The sequence below is a fragment of the Felis catus genome, chromosome A1 (assembly GCF_018350175.1).
Source record: "Felis catus isolate Fca126 chromosome A1, F.catus_Fca126_mat1.0, whole genome shotgun sequence".
NCBI lineage: Eukaryota > Metazoa > Chordata > Mammalia > Carnivora > Felidae > Felis > Felis catus.
Window position 1 is genome coordinate 210,098,157 of NC_058368.1, and position 17,994 is coordinate 210,116,150.

At 45.2% G+C, this 17,994-nt stretch overlaps 1 protein-coding gene across 1 annotated transcript in view; it reads left to right on the forward strand.

Moving 5' to 3' along the window:
* RANBP3L (RAN binding protein 3 like) overlaps positions 1-17,994 on the forward strand; it is a 290,513-nt gene that overhangs the window by 167,060 nt on the left and 105,459 nt on the right. The window lies entirely within an intron of this gene.

The following is a 17,994-nucleotide window of genomic DNA, read 5'->3' on the forward strand; positions in this document are numbered from 1 at the left end:
GAGTCACTTAACCTCTCTGACCTTCATTTTTTGTTTTCCCTCTGGAAAACCGAGATCAAGTTAACTCCTGGAAATGGGTCTGGAAAGGGAAGGATTTAGGTTTACCTGGGTGGTGGCAGTGGTGGTGGTGGGTGAGTAGTTTTTTCCTTTGGTGGTGAAGGGAGGTCTGGGGTCGTCTCGGAAAGGTTAATATGCTGGCCCACTGACAATTCCAGAACACAGGCATTTCCTGTCCTCCAGCAGATGAGTCTGATTCGATTTTGAGGAAAGCGTGAAGCCCAGTGGAGACAGAATCTGGAGCACTCCCCCAGGGCCCTTCTTGTTCAGTCAACTTCTCTAGCTACTGCCTCTCACCCTGGGACGTGCTCACATCCTGAATGTGCTCCCAGGGAGGCGCCCTTGTTGTGACCTGCAAAGTTGGCCTCGGGAAGGCCCCCTCCACCAGGAAGGCTTCTGGCCTCCCCTTGGACTGCAGGGAGTCTTGTCACAAGCACAGTGAAGCTTTGAGAGGCAGAAGGAGCCCAGCGACTGCCTGACATAATCGTGTGTGGTGTTGTAAATAAAAAGCCTGAGTGAAAGGGTCCAGAAGATGTTTCAGGTAACACTTGCCCAGAGAGAAAAGCAGGAAGTCTCTGGACACTGCAAGGAATTCCCGCAGAGATCAAGACAGTGGCACCAGCAGGGCAAGCAGGCGTCTTCCTGCCCCTCCCTTTGTCTCTCTTTCTCCCGTTAGCCAAATCTCTCCACCCCAGATTGATCCCTGGGTTAGCCCTCGACAGACCAGCCCTTGCGGTTTCAGGATGTGCCATCTGTCCACTCTCTGCCGTGCCCACACACCTGCAATTTAGCTGTTCAGCCTCCCCTGGCCTGTAGAAGAAGGGCGGACACTCAGCGAGGCGTCCCAATTCTTCTCACCCACACTTACTTTGATATTTAAGTTCTGCAATGTTTGTTTTAGTGATGCTGCTTCACGAAGAGAATTTAAATGTGCCATATTGGTATTCCTACTTCCCAAACATGACTCTCCAAGGAGAGGGGTCATGCTGTTTCTTAATTGCAGGCCATGACCACTCTATTTCTATCCTTTATGTGGTTGACCATACATTGTTAGTCCTAAAGCCAGGCTTTATAATTAGTTTTGAGGCTTTGGGAGCATTGCTTCTTTTCTCTGTGCCTCAATTATGTCATCTTTAACCCAAAAAATGGGGGAGGTTGACTTAAAGGTTTTTTTTAATTTTTGAGAGAGGAAGTGTAACCGAGGGAGGGGCAGAGAGAGAGGGGGACAGAGGATCCAAATCGGGCTCTGCACTGCTGACAGCAGTGAGCCATTTGTGGGGTTCAAACTCCCCAACCGTGAGATCATGACCTGAGCCAAAGTCGGACGCTCAGCCGACTGAATCACCCAGGCGCCCCAACTTAGATGTTGTTTTAAATCCCTTTCTGCTCTAAGGGAGCTTCTGTCATTCTTCATAACCTCTCAAATGTCCTGGGTTAATATTTCCTTTGTTTACATGCATCAGTATATATTTTATTGTGTCTTTCTTTTTTTTTTTTTAATTAAAAAATTTTAACGTTTATTCAGTTTTTGAGAGACAAAGCACGAGCAGGGGAGGGGCAGAGAGAGAGGGAGACACAGACAGGCTCCAGGCTCTGAGCTGTCAGCACAGAGCCCGATGCAGGGCTCGAAGTCATGAACTGCGAGATCATAACCTGACCTGAAGTTGGATGCTTAACCGACTGAGCCACCCAGGCGCCCCACGTTTATTGTGCTTTTCTAAATAGCTATTTCATTAACAAGGATCACTGATAATGTCTTTGCAACGGGAATGTTAATAGGTCAGATAGTGGGGGCAAGGCCACGTACAGCAGGACACTGGTTATACAATGAACAAACCAGGAGAGGGCCCTCTGGTGACTCCAGAATGCTGGAAGACAAAGAAAGCTGGAAGGAAAACAGAACATGACATAGCACTGCAAAGGATTTATGAAGAGCAACACACACACACACACACACACACACACACACACGTGGAGACAGCTCTTCTCCACGTATAGCCCTTTCCACGGCCAACAAAACAGGCAGTGGAAATTTCCAGCACAACAGACAAGCAGGTTCCAGTCATTAACTCTCTGCTTCCTGAACTTTTGCAAGGCTTCATGGTATTTGTAGGCTACCTCTGACCTTTGCTTTAGAAATTGTAAATTTTCCATGCCCCTTTCTCAGCTGAGTGTTCTTTCTCTTTGTTAAATGATGGAAAACTTCCCAATATTTAAGTTCAATTGTTCGTTTCTTTTTGAGACCATAATGAGCTAATTGGACAGATTTTTCAAAAATAACATTTTGAGAATACTAATGGACGGTACCAAATAGCAAATAAAAACACGTGCCCTGTGGCTCCCCATATTGCTGTCAGTTTAGAAATGAGAATGTTTACTTTTGAACCAATGAATAGACTTGGATAAAACATGCACAATTATCATTCAGCCTGCTTCCCCAGTGGGAAATGAAGGCTCCCTGAGGTTTTGCTGATGGCTTTTTTTATTTCCCTCTTTCCAAGCAAATAGCAGCTTGGGGCTAGAAGTGGTCTGAGCCTTGGTTCAAAGAGCTTCTGACTTCAGCTGATACTGTCAAAGCCTCATGACAAGAAATAGATGCTAGTGACAGTTGCCCCAATACAAACTATTAAAAATGGCAATGCCTGAATACTTCCTGTCTGCCAGGTGCTGTGCTAAGTCCCTCATAAAGGAAATACTATTATTCTCATCCTTGTTCTACATCTGAGGAAACCACTTTAGAAAGGTCACGTAGCTCGCTTGAGGTCTTGCGGCTAACAAGCACAGAATCTGGATTGCATTCAGGTGATGCCAACGCCAGAGTCTGAACTCTTTTTTTTTTAATTTCTTTTTTTTTTTAAAGTTTATATATTTTTGGGGCGCCTGGGTGGCGCAGTCGGTTAAGCGTCCGACTTCAGCCAGGTCACGATCTCACGGTCCGGGAGTTTGAGCCCCGCATCAGGCTCTGGGCTGATGGCTCGGAGCCTGGAGCCTGTTTCCGATTCTGTGTCTCCCTCTCTCTCTGCCCCTCCCCCGTTCATGCTCTGTCTCTCTCTGTCCCAAAAATAAATAAATAAACGTTGAAAAAAAAATTAATAAAAAAAAAATAAAGTTTATATATTTTTGTGTGTGAGAGAGAGAGCACGCGCAAGTAGGGAAGAGACAGAGAGAGAGAGTGTATGCATGACAATCCCAAGCAGGCTCTGCACTGTCAGCATGGAGCCCAGCACGGGGTGTGAACCCACAAACTGTGAGATCATGATCTGAGCTGAAACCAAGAGTCCAACGCCTAACTAAGCCACCCAGGAGTCCCCAGAGATTGAATTCTTTTTTTTTTTTTTTTTTTTTAATGTTTATTTATTTTTGAGACAGAGAGAGACAGAGCATGAACGGGGGAGGGGCAGAGAGAGAGGGAGTCGCAAAATCAGAAGCAGGCTCCATGCTCTGAGCTGTCAGCCCAGAGCTCGATGCGGGGCTCGAACTCACGGACCGCGAGATCGTGACCCGAGTTGAAGTCGGACGCTCAACCGACTGAGCCACCCAGGCGCCCCCAGAGACTGAATTCTTAACCATTCTGCTATATTACCTACTTGGAAATCTTTTTTTTTTTTTTAAACCTATCAGTAAGAGATTTTCAGCACTACCCCCTCTCCTCCTACACCCCATAATACCATTCAATTGGGCTACGAATGAGGATTAAACCAAAGAAACAATTCAGTTCTGTTTAATAAATATTTATGGAGATCCTACAATTTGGGGGGCACCATGCTAAGCTATGCCATGGGGACGACAGAGATAAATAACCAAGGTCACGAAATTTATGAGGAAAATGTATTTATAATTATAGCTGGAATGACAGCTCTAAGCTGAATGTGATTATATGATAGAAACACCAATAAGGGATCAAGGAGAGCAAGAAATACATTTAAATGGAAAGTCTGTGTTGTTTTCAGGGGATTCTTGAACTGGATTTTAAAGAATGGGTGGGACTTTAAAAATTAGGATTGCATATGGGGCACCCTGGTGGTTCAGTTGGTTAAGCGTCCAAGTTCAGCTCGGGCCATGATCTCACGGTTCAATGAGTTCAAGCCCCACACTTGGGTTCTGTACTGACAGTGCAGAGCCTGCTTGGGATTCTCTCTCTCTCTCTCTCTCTCTCTCTCTGCCTCTCCCCAACTTGCGTGCTTTCTCTCTCTCTCAAAATAAATAAATAAACTTTACAAAAAATTAAGATCGCATAGAGAGGCTATTCCAAGGACAAGAAACAGCAGGGACAAACGTGGTGGGACACAGCTAGGTCCCTGAGCCTACAGCTGGGCTATCCTTGCCTGGGTTGGTCTCCTGAGTAGGTAAACGAGGCAGTAACCTACAAAACTATATGGTGGACTGGCATAGCCCCCCCACGAGAGAGAAGATGCAATGATTATGCAGCAAAATGCCAGACGGATGGAGTCAGGAGGATCTATGAAACTCTCACATAAAGGTATCCTCAGAAGGGTGGGACTCAGAGCACAGTTCCCTCTTCCCATCAAGAGCCACAGCAATGTAGGGGAGCCTGGGTGGCTCAGTCGGCTAAGCATCCAACTTCAGCTCAGGACGTTATCTCAAGATTCATGAGTTCCAGTCCCATGTCGGGCTCTGCGACGACAGCTCAGAGCCTGGAGCCTGCTTCAGATTCTCTGTCTCCCTCTCTCTCTGCCCCTCTCTCCCGCTTGCTCTCTCTCTCTCTCTCTCTCGCTCGCTCTCAAAAATAAATAAAAATATTAACATTAAAAAAAAAAAAGAGGGGCGCCTGGGTGGCGCAGTCGGTTAAGCGTCCGACTTCAGCCAGGTCACGATCTCGCGGTCCGTGAGTTCGAGCCCCGCGTCAGGCTCTGGGCTGATGGCTCGGAGCCTGGAGCCTGTTTCCGATTCTGTGTCTCCCTCTCTCTCTGCCCCTCCCCCGTTCATGCTCTGTCTCTCTCTGTCCCAAAAATAAATAAAAACGTTAAAAAAAAATTAAAAAAAAAAAAAGAGCCACAGCGATCTATGAATACTACCCCTGTGTGTGGTGGGCAAAGCCACAGAGCCCGCCAAGGTGGTAAATCACCTTGGTCCCCAGCGTCACACAGGCCAACTCAGGGGCAAACAGGCTGCTACTTGTCACGACACACCTGTCCGATAGGCCTGGTACACCTGCTTCAGTTATACTGCTGGCGGCTATTTTGATTGGTCCAGCCCTGGAGATACTGTTTTTTAAATACTTTTAAAAAGGAGAGGTCCCTTTTAAGGGGTCACAATATCTTGAAGCAAAGGAATCTCATGTAATTAAATTTGTTTATTATTTGTGGCTTTTGTATACATATTTATGCTGAGTTTACTGCTCTTAAACTGCTTGTAGTTAATTCCATTAATGCATATTTTGCTTTTTGAAATAGTTCTTCTTGTTGTCTTCATAGAGTCCCAAGTTAAAGAATCCCTTGTGGGGGAAGAATAGGAATTGTATTATATGTTCCTTTAAAAGGTCTGGAATAATTCATAAGAACATAACAAAAGGCAGTTAGTTGATGGGGCTTGGGGAAGGGGTGATGTAGAGGGGGAAAATCCATGGAGATGGCAGAGAAAAGGGTTGGATGTGTGACTTTTCACCGATTATCTTTTATGATTGTTATTTTTTGACCCATGTGAATGTGACATCTCTGACAAAAATAAGCAAATAAATCGATAAAAGGACTTCAAATAACCGTGTATTTTTGAAAATGCATAGACTATCTCTGGAAGAAGGACACTGAAGAAACTGATCACAAAAGTCACCTCCAGGGAGGACAGAGTGGCCAGGGGCAGGAAAAGGAAGGAGGCTTACTTTACTGCCTCACACGTGAATACTTTGAATTCTGTGCTGTGTATAAAGATGATCTGTTTATGAACAAATAGCCCGAAACTAGAATGACCCTTCCGATGACCCACGTGAAGGATTCAGAGCATAAAGCCCAGCAAGGAGTGACCTGGACCTTGGCAAAGCCTACTCCTCACACTGGAAAGACCTCTTGGCCTAGAGCAACAGTGTCCCCTCTGAATGGCTAATGCCTAAAACCCTCAGAATTTGGGTTTCACTTATTTTAGAAATGGTTTTCTCCCTGTTTTTCTAGGAAGGATCACAGCTTTGGGGACCATTCCCAGCCTAGCAAACATGTAAATGTCATAGTGAGAAAATCCAAGGAAAATAGAAGTAACAACAAGAAATCCCTCCACCCCCACCCCCACCCCCGCCCCCCATCCTTTTGAAAAAAAAATTAGGGAGAAGAAAAGAAAAGGTCTTAGGAAGGGGTTACATTGTATTCAGTTTCCCGGCTTTCTCCCTCCTCCCAGGTAAACAACTGTAAGCATTGACATGAAATAGTTTATTAGATCCTTTTCGGGATAGGGTTTAAAGCAGTAGGGAAAGGACAGAGGCCACGGGGCTCCTGGGTGGGGAAGGGGCCTTCTGGAGACACAAAATACGAAAGGGGGAGGGGTTTACCTTGGGGCAGATCAATTGTGCTGTTCTGAGAACACTGTAACTAGAGAACAAGTACACTCCCTTCTTTGGGCCAGTAATACAGGAAAAGCCTGTGTGTGTTGGGGGCAGCGGGAGGGCAGCGGGGTGCAGGGGGTGCTGTGCTTACTGGCAGGTAGAGACTGCTGCTGTTAACAAGCCCCTGGCCGGGGAGGGAAGAAGTGGCTGTCGGAGAATTAGTAATGATCACAGTTGACCGGGAACATCCTTGTGCCTGAGATGAAGTTGACATAGCCTTGAGTATCTAAGAACGTATGTTTTTCTCAAATACTAGATGGTCTCATTCTTTAGTCCAGGAACTAAAGAATTTAACTAGGAAGAGTGAATTCTTCTAAAGGCTTGGACTTCCTAGTGGGCAGAGGGGTGCACGCCTTCAACAAAATATGCTGGGTTTCTCTTTAAGTGACTTAATTTTACACAAGGGAATGATAAAGGGAAATGTAAAAAACAAGCCTAGGTTGAGTGATCTGACATGTTTTGTTTCTGGATTGCCAAGTTTAATAGCTCTAAAAACAGTTTTAACTTCAGTTTTGTGCATATGCCTGTTTTGTGATTTCTCTCTCTATGGCTGAAGCAATCAGCAGTATGAAAATGTGGCTTTCATCTGGTCACTCATCCTGAGCAGGAAGCTTGAAAGATGCTCTCATTCCTACCTAAATCAGATTTACTGCCCTTCCTTGCTGGCAGTGTCTTCTGCAATAGGGTCCTGAATTTACTCAGCCTCATTCCCATGACTCCACAGCAAGCCACCCCTGCTTTATTTGGGCTTGGTCTCCTCACAGTCTCCAGAAAACATACTTTCTCCCATCTCCTCTTGCCTTCTGACCTATTCACTTCCTTCCTTCAAGAACCAAGCCAGGGACGCCTGGGTGCCTTAGTCAGTTAGGTGTCCGACTTCGGTCAGGTCATGATCTCACAGTCCGTGAGTTCGAGCCCCCGCATTGGGCTCTGTGCTGACAGCTCAGAGCCCAGAGCCTGTTTCAGATTCTGTGTCTCCCTCTCTCTGTGCCCCTCCCCCCCCCCCACTCGCACTCTGTCTCCCTCTGTCTCAAAAATAAACATTAAAAAAATTAAAAAGAAAAACAAGAACCAAGCCAAATTCTAATTTCTATGAAGACTTCCTTAAGTGGTGAAGCCTTTATTGATATCTCCTCTGAATAGCACATGGCTTGTGTGGCACTTATGGGACTAAGTCATGTCTACTTCTGGAATTCTGACACATCTGTGTAGACAAGTGAATAGATCTATTTGCATGAACTGAAAAGCTGTTGCCCACGACAATAGGGCTGGAGCCTCCTGGTAAAGACACATCCAAGCTAGAGTCAAGGTGGGCAGACAAAGTTGGCCAAACTTTGGCTTCAGAGGGAAGGGGCAATGCTGGGTGCATCATAGTGTCTGTCATTCACATTATCTTCTTCTACCCACAGTGCCACTTTCTTTGAGATTCCATTAATAGAGTGTAAATGAAAGGTGAAGACAGGCATTCAGGCAAAGTATCTCATTTAACATCCCGGTGATGTTTTGGCACTTTGAGGACTCGAGGCCATTAATCATGAATTCCTTAGGGAGATATTAGTACCTGGTGAAAGCTGTGGCAGTGCCCATAAAGGGGGGTTGGATGCCCAGGTAAATGTAAATTTCAGATAAATAGCATAACTTTTTAGCATATCTCATATAACATTTGGAACATATTTGTACTAAAAATTATTTGTCATTTATCAAATTCAATTTTAATGGGGTGTCCTATATTTTCCTTGGCAAAGGTGGCAGCCCTACTATGAGGGACAATGGTGCCTGAAAGAGGGTAAAAGGTCCACTGGGGTTCAATAGAGCCTACAGGAGGGAGTTCAGATATGATAACTAGGCAGTTGGCAGGCTTCCCTTTCTGAATAAAAAGACAAAGCGTTGAGAAGAGAAAGCCTTTTGAACCCTTCCACTTGCTTCATGTCTTTGAATGACTCATGAGGCCTGGAGTGGTGACAGCCATCTAGAGGTCATGAGCTATAGGCGGAAGGATGAAAAGCCAAGGTACCATGAAGAGTGAAGCAAAAGGTTGCAAAGAGCATATGTCTTTTTTTTTTTTTTTAATTTTTTTTTAACATTTATTTATTTTTGAGACAGAGAGACACAGAGCATGAATGGGGGGAGGGCCAGAGAGAGAGGGAGACACAGAATCTGAAGCAGGCTCCAGGCTCTGAGCTGTCGGCACAGAGCCTGATGCAGGGCTCGAACTCATGGACCGTGAGATCGTGACCTGAGCGAAGTCGGACGCTCAACCAACTGAGCCACCCAGGCGCCCCAGAGCATATGTCTTTTAAGACACTGTTGAGGTCCATCCAGGGAGGGGTAACCTTCCCTGAGACAAACCTGGGTTGGTTCAGTACTTGAATAACATTCGAGTTATGTTAGGAAGGAAGAAGGAGGAAATGGATGCTGGGTAGGCCATCAACACTGTCACTAACAATGTTTCCAGCAACTGCATGGATAGTAGTCCATCTATAGACATTGTTATTTTAGGCCTCCATTACTGTCCACAGCATACTAGGATTCTGAATATAGGTACAGAAATTAGAAGTCTAGGGGGCACCTGGGCGTCGGTTGAGTGTCCGACTTCAGCTCAGGTCTCATGGTTCGTGAGTTTGAGTCCCGCTTTTGGCTCTGTGCTAACAGCTCAGAACCTGGAACTGTTTCAGGTTCTGCAGCTCCCTCTCTCTCTGCCCTTCCCCTGCTCATGCCCTGTCTGTCTCTCTCAAAAATAAATAAACATTAAAAAAATTCTTTTAAAAAGTCTAGGAAGAAAATGAAGATAGAAAGTATACTGCAGTAAGTGTGCTGGTATCTCCCTTTGCTGTGTGTGTGTGCGTGTGTGTGTGTGTGTGAGTGTGTGTGTGTGTGTGTGTGTGTGTGTGTTCAATAGACGACCTGCATGGTTGAATGTCAACCATAGTTGACATGTTTAAAAAAATTATATGACTTGGTAACGCAAGCTGGTGTAGCCACTCTGGAAAACAGTCTGGAGGTTCCTCAAAAAACTAAAAATAGAACTACCCTATGACCCAGCAATTGCACTAGTAGGTATTTATCCAAGGGATACAGGTATGCTGTTTCAAAGGGGCACATGCACCCCAACATTTATAGCATCACTATCAACAATAGCCAAAGTATGGAAAGAGCCCAAATGTCCATTGATGGATGAATGCATAAAGAAGATGTGGTATAAATATACAATGGGATATTATTCGGCAATCAAAAAGAACGAACTCTTGCCATTTGCAACTATGTGGATGGAATTGGAGGGTATTATGCTAAGGAAAATTAGGCAGTCAGAGAAAGACAAATATCATATGACTTCATTCATATGAGGACTTTAAGACACAGAACAGATGAACATAAGGGAAGGGAAACAAAAATAATATAAAAACAGGGAGGGGGACAAAACATTAGAGACTCTTAAATATGGAGAACAAACAGAGGGTTACTGGAGGGGTTGTGGGAGGGAGGATGGGTTAAATTGGTAAGGGGCATTAAGGAATCTACTCCTGAAATCATCGTTGCACCTATATGCTAACTAATTCGGATGTAAATTAAAAAAAAATAAAATTAAAAAAATTATATGACTAGCTTATTCCCTATGAGATCCCTTCACATGTAGTCTTCTTTCATCCCCATGGGGCTACTCAATCCCTTACCACCATTACTCCCATATCCTCTTACATGTACATCCCTACCTCAGTCACTAGAAAATATCTTTTCAGTACTCATGGAGAATTTAAGGAGCCATAACTCAAAAACACAAGTGTAGCAAACTTTGCCATTTATCATTCTCTGAACTCATACTAAGCTTCACATCTGACTGCCTACCTCTAGATTTCTCAGCGTTGTGAAACATTCATTGTTTTTGTTGCCTAAGACACTGTCAGGTGTTCTGTTACCTGCAGACAGAAGCATCCCTAATCGTTAGAAAAGCTGACGTGTTCTTATACGTGAGCACATGTGAATCATCCTTTACCAACTTCCAGAAATATTTAGGGGAAGCTTTCCAGGAAAGTGGAGTCCTAAATTATCAGGTCATGTAACCAAACATGGGTTACATTTAGCATCTCTATTGAAAAGTTGGTATTGGCTATGAGTGAGCATAAAGCCTTCATGTGGACTTCAACTCTTGAGAGCCCAGAGACTTTCCTTTATATTCCCATTCCTCAACTGCATGACTCAATACACATTTATTGATTGACTAATTAAAGTATTTAACTGATTTATGGAGGATTTCTAACTTAATCTAAACCTGGAAGGGAGTATTTTAAAGATGGTGTGGAGAAAGAGTATTGAGGGTTAGGAGATATAAGAACAGAGGTCCTGGAATAAATCGTTAGAATAGCATTTTTGGTACATAAGGATTAGATCCCCCAAAAAGGATTAGTAAGAGTTTTTTTTTTTTTTTAAGTTTATTTATTTATTTTGAGAGCGAGAGAGTGGGGGAGGGGGAGAGAGAGATAGAGAGAGGAAGAGAGAATCCCAAGCAGGCTCCACATTGTCAGTGCACAGAACCCAATGTGGGGTTCGAACTCACAAACCGTGAAATTATGACCTGAGCCAAAATCAAGAGTCAGATGTTTAACCAACTGAGCTACCCAGGCGCCCCAGATTAATAAGAGTTTTATGACTAGGAGGAGCAAATGCTACCTCTAGGTATATTGGTAGGTGTTTGGAGCTGGGGCAGTAGGTCACTAGGGACCAGAGCAATCCTTGAGCAGTGGAGGAACACAAGGAAGAAATATCATAGGGAAGTTCATTAGTCAGCAGCCTGTAGGATCTATTAAGAGAAAGACATTGGTGACATAGAAAGGCAGTTAGGAAGCTCTTATGGTAATTGAGGGATAAATTACAATGGTGATAAGGAAGGGGAAAAGTGAATCCTAGAAACAGCTTGGTTGAAGAACTGACGGAAGGCAAGAGAAAAAAAGTGCTAACATTTGCTTGGTGCCTACTCCATGCCAAACACTTCACATACACTGCCCCATTTAGTCATTGTGAGTTATATTATTGTACTCTCCACCCAGTGGGGGGACCCAGTCTGTAAACATGTAATGATTTTACAGAGTAACAATTGTTCTAATAGAAGTATATATAAGAAAGCTATTGGGTATCCAGGAAAGAGGCATGGACCCAAGGAATGTCTAGAAAGATGCATGGAAATTTAACAGAAAAAGTCCATGGAGAACATTCCAGACAGATGGTATGTGCATAGGCATACTTTTGGCAAAATCTGTGTCTGCGGTGTCTTCTGGAGAATTCATTAGTACCAAGAAGTTTCTCTGAGATATTCGAGTGAGATATTTGCAGGCCAGGGCAGGGGGGGGTTTGGGGGCCCTTAAATAATACCATGTAGTTAACTGCCAGTTTAGCATCTTAGGAAAACTATAGCTATAGCCAGTAGTGGAAACACCTCCAGAGATTTCTGCTGGAAGTAATGCTCCATGATGTGGTGATGGAAAAAGGTGGGAAAGTATTGAAGTTCTTCCATGTGTTCATCTCTCCACCATTCCTGGATTCTCCAGGGCCACCGGCCTCTCCCCCTGATCCCCACCCCTATTTGTTCTCCTGTCAATGCTAGAGACTATACGTATTCTGAACACAGGGAGCTAGACAGCATCCTCTACATCCCTCAGCGATTTGCTCTTGGAGCTGATTTTACACCCTCCTCCTCTGCTCCCTTTCTGAATATTGCAGACCATCCTTCTCATAACATGCTGTGGCTGTGGCTTTCTGATATTTGGCCTGTAACCCCTGGGGCATGACAGCAGAGACCTCCTGCTCAAACCTTCCAGTGTTCAGGACATTATTTGCTTGCTTGTTTGTTTTTTGTTTTCTTTTCCTCTGATGCCCTTGGAGATAGGCAGGAGATCTCAGATAACCCTAATGTCAGGAGGGATCATTGCAGTCTCAGAAAGCAAATGCTCTAGTTCTGGGAGGGGTGGGTTGTCTACAGATGCACTCCCTGTCATGTCCCCTTGCTTGACCAGTTGGGACCTCGCTCTGTGGCATTTTGGGAAGATAAGGAGTCTTCTACAGCTTGTCCAAAATGTTAGCAAAGACTTCCATGTTTCTACTCTAACTCTGCGGCCACTTCAAACCTATATTTCAAAGCATCACAAATATTAACATTCTCGTCATATTACTCTTCCTTCAAATAATTTCTAAGGAATGTGTCCAAATGGCACAGGAGCAGGAGTCAGGAGAACCAGCAGTCTGCAGACCTAACTTTTGGGCTGAATTGAGCCTCTATCTATCCATTCTATACCCTTGAGCAAGACATCACTTTTTCAAGCCTCATTTTCCCCATTTGTTAAAGGGGCGCAACAGAGTTTGCTCCCTCTCCTTAGCACTTCTGTGAGGACTGGATCTGGTTATATACATTATAGTGATATAGGAAGTATAAAGTATGATAGGTGTGCATTATCACCCTACAGCAGGACAAAATAGCTAACGGCAGCAACTCTGGAGCCAGACTTTCTTTAAAGCCAGTTTTTTCCTCTGGAAAATGAGGATAATCATGCAGCCCAAAGCTCTGAAATCTCCGAAGCTCGGAAACCTAAAATTTCTTATGAGTGAGGCACCTGCCCTTACTGGGTGGCAAGATTGACCTGAGGGTTTTGATGGTCTTTGTCCAGCCTATTTGCTGCAGAAAACTCAATGTGCTTGTTTACTGGGTGCGGGAATCATTACATAGCATGCAGTACATCCACTGTGCTATGTTTTCTAAAATATGGAAAATTCTGAACTGGAAACACATTTGGCCTCAAGGTTGGTACCAAACTCATAGGGCTGCCGTGATGATTAAGTAAACAGATTCAGGTAAAGTTCTAAGCATAGTGCCTGGTCCGCAGTAGGCGCTCAGCAAATGTTAGCTTCCGTTGCTCTTCCCTCTGTTACTGCAGTCCTCAACATCCTTGAACAATTTCCACCATTGCTCTAGACGTGTTTCCCTATTTGTGCCTGTAACTACTAATGTCTAAAATTATTTCCATTCAAACACTCAGCACTTGCCTTTCCTGAAGCTCCTGTCTTCCCAGCTCTCTGCCCAAATGCTCTCCTCATTTAGGACAGAAAGCTCTCCCTGTAGCCACCTGATGTCCTCTCCCTCTGCCTTCTCGGTAATTGGTAGGATGGTCTGCTTGCAGGTGAAGGAGGCTGGGAGAGGGTTCTGGGAAGCATCCCACTGGTTCAGACCCCTAGCTCACCCTGACATCCTTCCCGGGGGCTGTGTGGCTGGGATCCTATTTGGGTGTATGCAGCTCCTCCCCTTTTGGAAAATTTACTTCCACCTTTCTGGACTTGAGTTTCTCATGGGTAAAGCGCAACAGTCAGCCTAGATGAAAGCTACAAGCCTCATAGCTCCCCTGAATCCTACCTCCTGTGATGCTGCCCTAGGGCTGTTATCTCTGCACGCAGGGGAACCACATCCTCCACAGTCTTTCGGTAGTCAGGTGATGTCAGAGGGGGAATAAAGGCTGCTTCCCTCCAGCTCCAAGTACATCCAACCTCAAGAAGGGCCAAACGCAAAGCGTTTGCAAACTTTGTGACCAAGGAAACTAGATCCTCTTTTTCCAGATTTCTGGGCACTGAAATTAACCTGACTGTAGGAATGGGCTCTGGCTCATCTGGACAAGGGTAGAGATGAGTTGGACAGTCTCAAGTTCAAGGAGGTCCAGCCTGGTAGCGAGGGGACTGCACGCAAGGTTGCCATCCATCGACCGATGCCAGAGGCCGAGCAGCACAGTGACCAGCACTGGTCAATAGACAGAAGGACTCTGCTAGCGGTGAGAGAGGCTGATGGAGAAGCAGGAAAGTGATGCTGGGAAGTGGTGAGGCTTCAGGTCAAGACTCTAGTGCCAGAGGGAGACTGAGGGAGGAGGGAGGATGGGTGATAATGGAAGCCTGGTGCTGTGGACTGGGCCACCCAAGGGTGGAGGTGACACGCCATAACCCTCAGGGCTCTTCCCTGGAGCACCATATGCTGTCACTCTGCAGCAAGACACTGTTAACTGCAGCCAGACATTCCGTTTATCATTTTTCATTTTATCATTAGGAAGGGGGCCCCAAGTTTTGTTTCAGAAACAGCGCGATCACCTAGAAATACTAATATCCCAGGGTCCCAGTTGTGTTTTGGTGAGATATCAGCAGAAATCGCCGGGAGGAGCTGTGTGAGAGCCTGTGCAAGGGGTCACTTCAGCTGGCACATGGCATTTGCCCATCACCCTTTTCCCTTTTTTCTGCCTGAGACTCAGACAGAACTCTGGAAGAGAAACAGCCCTCTGGTGACCAGTAAGCACAAAGCCACAGGCGAAGCTGGGTGGGACTGGAAGCTGAAGGAAGCCTCAGAGCTGACAGCGTGGGGAGCCCCCGGAGAGCCCTGAATGGTACTGCAGCCTCTTGTCATGTGAGAAAAATCAGCTCTTGTTTGGCTCATCAGCTGTTGTGGGCTCTGCTTTGTGCACACAGACCCAGTCCTAACAGGCACACGTATCTGCCTTCCTGGGTGGCTGGAAGGATGAGATGAGATGCCCCAGGAGACTCTGAGGGTTAAGGTGAACCCAGCGGATAGAGCTGAGCACTCGGAATCCAACTTTGGGACCTTGTCCTATTCTTAAGCCCCTCTAAGTGGTGGACACCTAAGCCACGATATACTTCCTGTCCCCAACTTGATTAACTCCAGACGTAGTAGGCAGATTACTGAAAGTCCATCTGCATTTCTAGAAAGAATTTCTCTGCTTATGTGTTATCAATGGTGGTTCAATAGCACCTTCTTCACATTTAGAGTAGCATTCATTCATTTGCCACATTCTTCCTGAGAGCTTACATTGTGTCAGGCACTGTATTCAGTCCTGGAGGTACAGAAGCGAGTAAGGTACAATCCTTGGACTCCAACATCTCAAGGATCTTCTCTGGGTACCATTTTTTTTTTTTTTTTTTTTTTTTTTAGAAAATGGGGCCAAAGATGAATGGTATGTTTGGGCTAAATATGAGGGAAGAGAAAGCTCTGAATACTGATGTTGTTATCATTTTGTATCCTCTGACCGATGCTACAAGAATAATGCACACTGGGTTTTGGGAGGTGGGGGATATTTCCAATCCAGCTTGAAGTGGAAAGTTACTGGTATGCTCAGAAGTAAGCTTCCATAATTATGGGCTGAGGTCAGACAAAATATAGAGAGTCCTTAATTTCAAGCATTTCCTTGGGCTGTGAGTAAACTACCACCCAGGTAAGATATGCTATCTCCTTAAATGGAAAATACCCAGATGGTGGAAATTTTATGTTATTTACAAATGGGAAACCATTGGGTCTTCAGTGATAACCCCTGCTCCACACTCTGACCAGCTGAATGGCTGTACCAGCCCACCATTTTTCATTTTTAGCTGCTCCTAACCAGACAGATGTTAGGGTATGCAGTATAAACCATGCATCAGAATGCAGGTTCTGGGGTAAGAGAACCCGACTTTGAATCCCAACTGCTCCTTACCAGCTGGTGAGTATCCACGTAGTTACTTGACATCACTGAGTCAATAATTCCTGCCACTTAGGCTCGTCATGAAGATTAGAAATAACATACAAAGGTTGGAGACTGCTTGGCACTGAGTTAGAGCTCAACACACAGTAACTATAGGGGAAATGAGATGGGGAAGGGGAGAGAGAATCTCTGTCCAGACACAGCCCATCCTCATCAGACCCCAGAGCCAGGTCAACCCTATGCTGCAGAATTCTGCTCCAATCACCTTCAAGCTGCTGGGGACTGGGGACTTGGGGGGGGGGCGCGGGGGGGACTTTCCAATTATTTAAATGAAAGCTGCATTTTGGTGGGTCTGCGAAATGAGTAGGTTCTGATAGTCCACTGGACGATTCTGCTTTGTGAGGCTAGATGAGGGTTTTCAGGAAAGCCTTCCCCGTGTAAAGACGTTCATTTCCTCAACTCTTCAATGGAGGTAGTTGTCCTGACCTCATGTAATGGTGGGGGGAATTAAACCAATGACAAGCACCTAGCATGATAACAGGAGGAAGTAGGAACTCCAGAAAGATTGCTCCACCCTCCTCCATGACCCCACCCTGCCCTCATACTGTCCTAAACTGAGAGTATGACTGACAGAGAGCTGAGGACACGTGGCGGGACGAATATAGGAATCCACTCTTAGCACCCTATACTTTAGTTGCAATTTGTTTATCAGACCAGCTAGGCCACTCCCTAGGCCAGTTCCGTTCAGCCCCAGGGCGCACGAGAATTGCTGGGTAGCATTGTAAAATTTATTGAGGTCAAGCATGAGTTTCCTCCCCGAGATTGTCTTAATTAATAGCTCCTTGAAAGAATGAGCACCTCTCTGGTTTCGGTTTGTTCCTCTGCAAATTGAGAGGCAGGGAAGTGGAGTAATTCACTGGGTGTTGCATAGCTAGAGAAGGCCCCAGGTCTGCTGAAGCCTGGCCAAGGGCAATCACCCCAATAGATACTGTCTTTAGTTAAAATTATGATATTCTGTCCATCACGAATTGTTTTCAATAATTTTAAGTTTTAAAATATTGTATTAAAATAGTATCTTGATTACTGAGGGGTGGCTTTTTTTTTTTAACACCCTCTTAAATTTTGTACTCGAGGCCATAGCCAAATGATGGGGAGTGTTTAAGAAAACCTCGCGTCACTTCCCTGGGTCGAGAAATTGCATCTATAAAGGAACACGAACTGAGCATCCTGTCCTTTTTCCTTGCAAGGTCATGCTCAGCTATGGTTTTGCACTGTGTTTCCAGGAGTTGTGACAGTCAGTCACGAGGATAGGGATGAGCTGCTGGTCTGTGGCAGAGCTGGACAGAGGCCAGTGAATTTCTGAGGCTTCTGTACAAGAAATCAGTTGAAAGTCATTTTAAGACTGGTTAGAATTTGGGGGCACCTGGGTGGCTCAGTCGGTTAAATGTCCGACTTCGGCTCAGGTCATGATCTCACAGCTGGTGGGTTCAAGCCCAGCGTCGGGTTCTGTGCTGACAGCTCAGAACCTGGAGCCTGCTTTGGATTCTGTGTCTCCCTCTCTCTCTGCCCCTCCCTGGCTCACTCACTCTCTCTCTCTCAAATATAAATGAACATTAACAACAACAAAAGACTGGTTAGATTTTGGCTGTGTCTCTTTTGCAGCCTAAGCAGCAGATGAAATTCCTCCAGGAAGGAGTATACATTATTTAACATGCCCCTAGCTTATAGTTAAGCTTTTGACTTTGGCTAGCTTGACATTTTCAGCCCATACTAATCTGATTTAGGTAATAAACGAGTGACAAGACCTGAACTATGCCCTCAGATACCATTAGACCAAACGATAGTTGATTTGCCTGGAGGGAGCTCTGTGCTAATCAGGTCAGGAAACACGTGAAT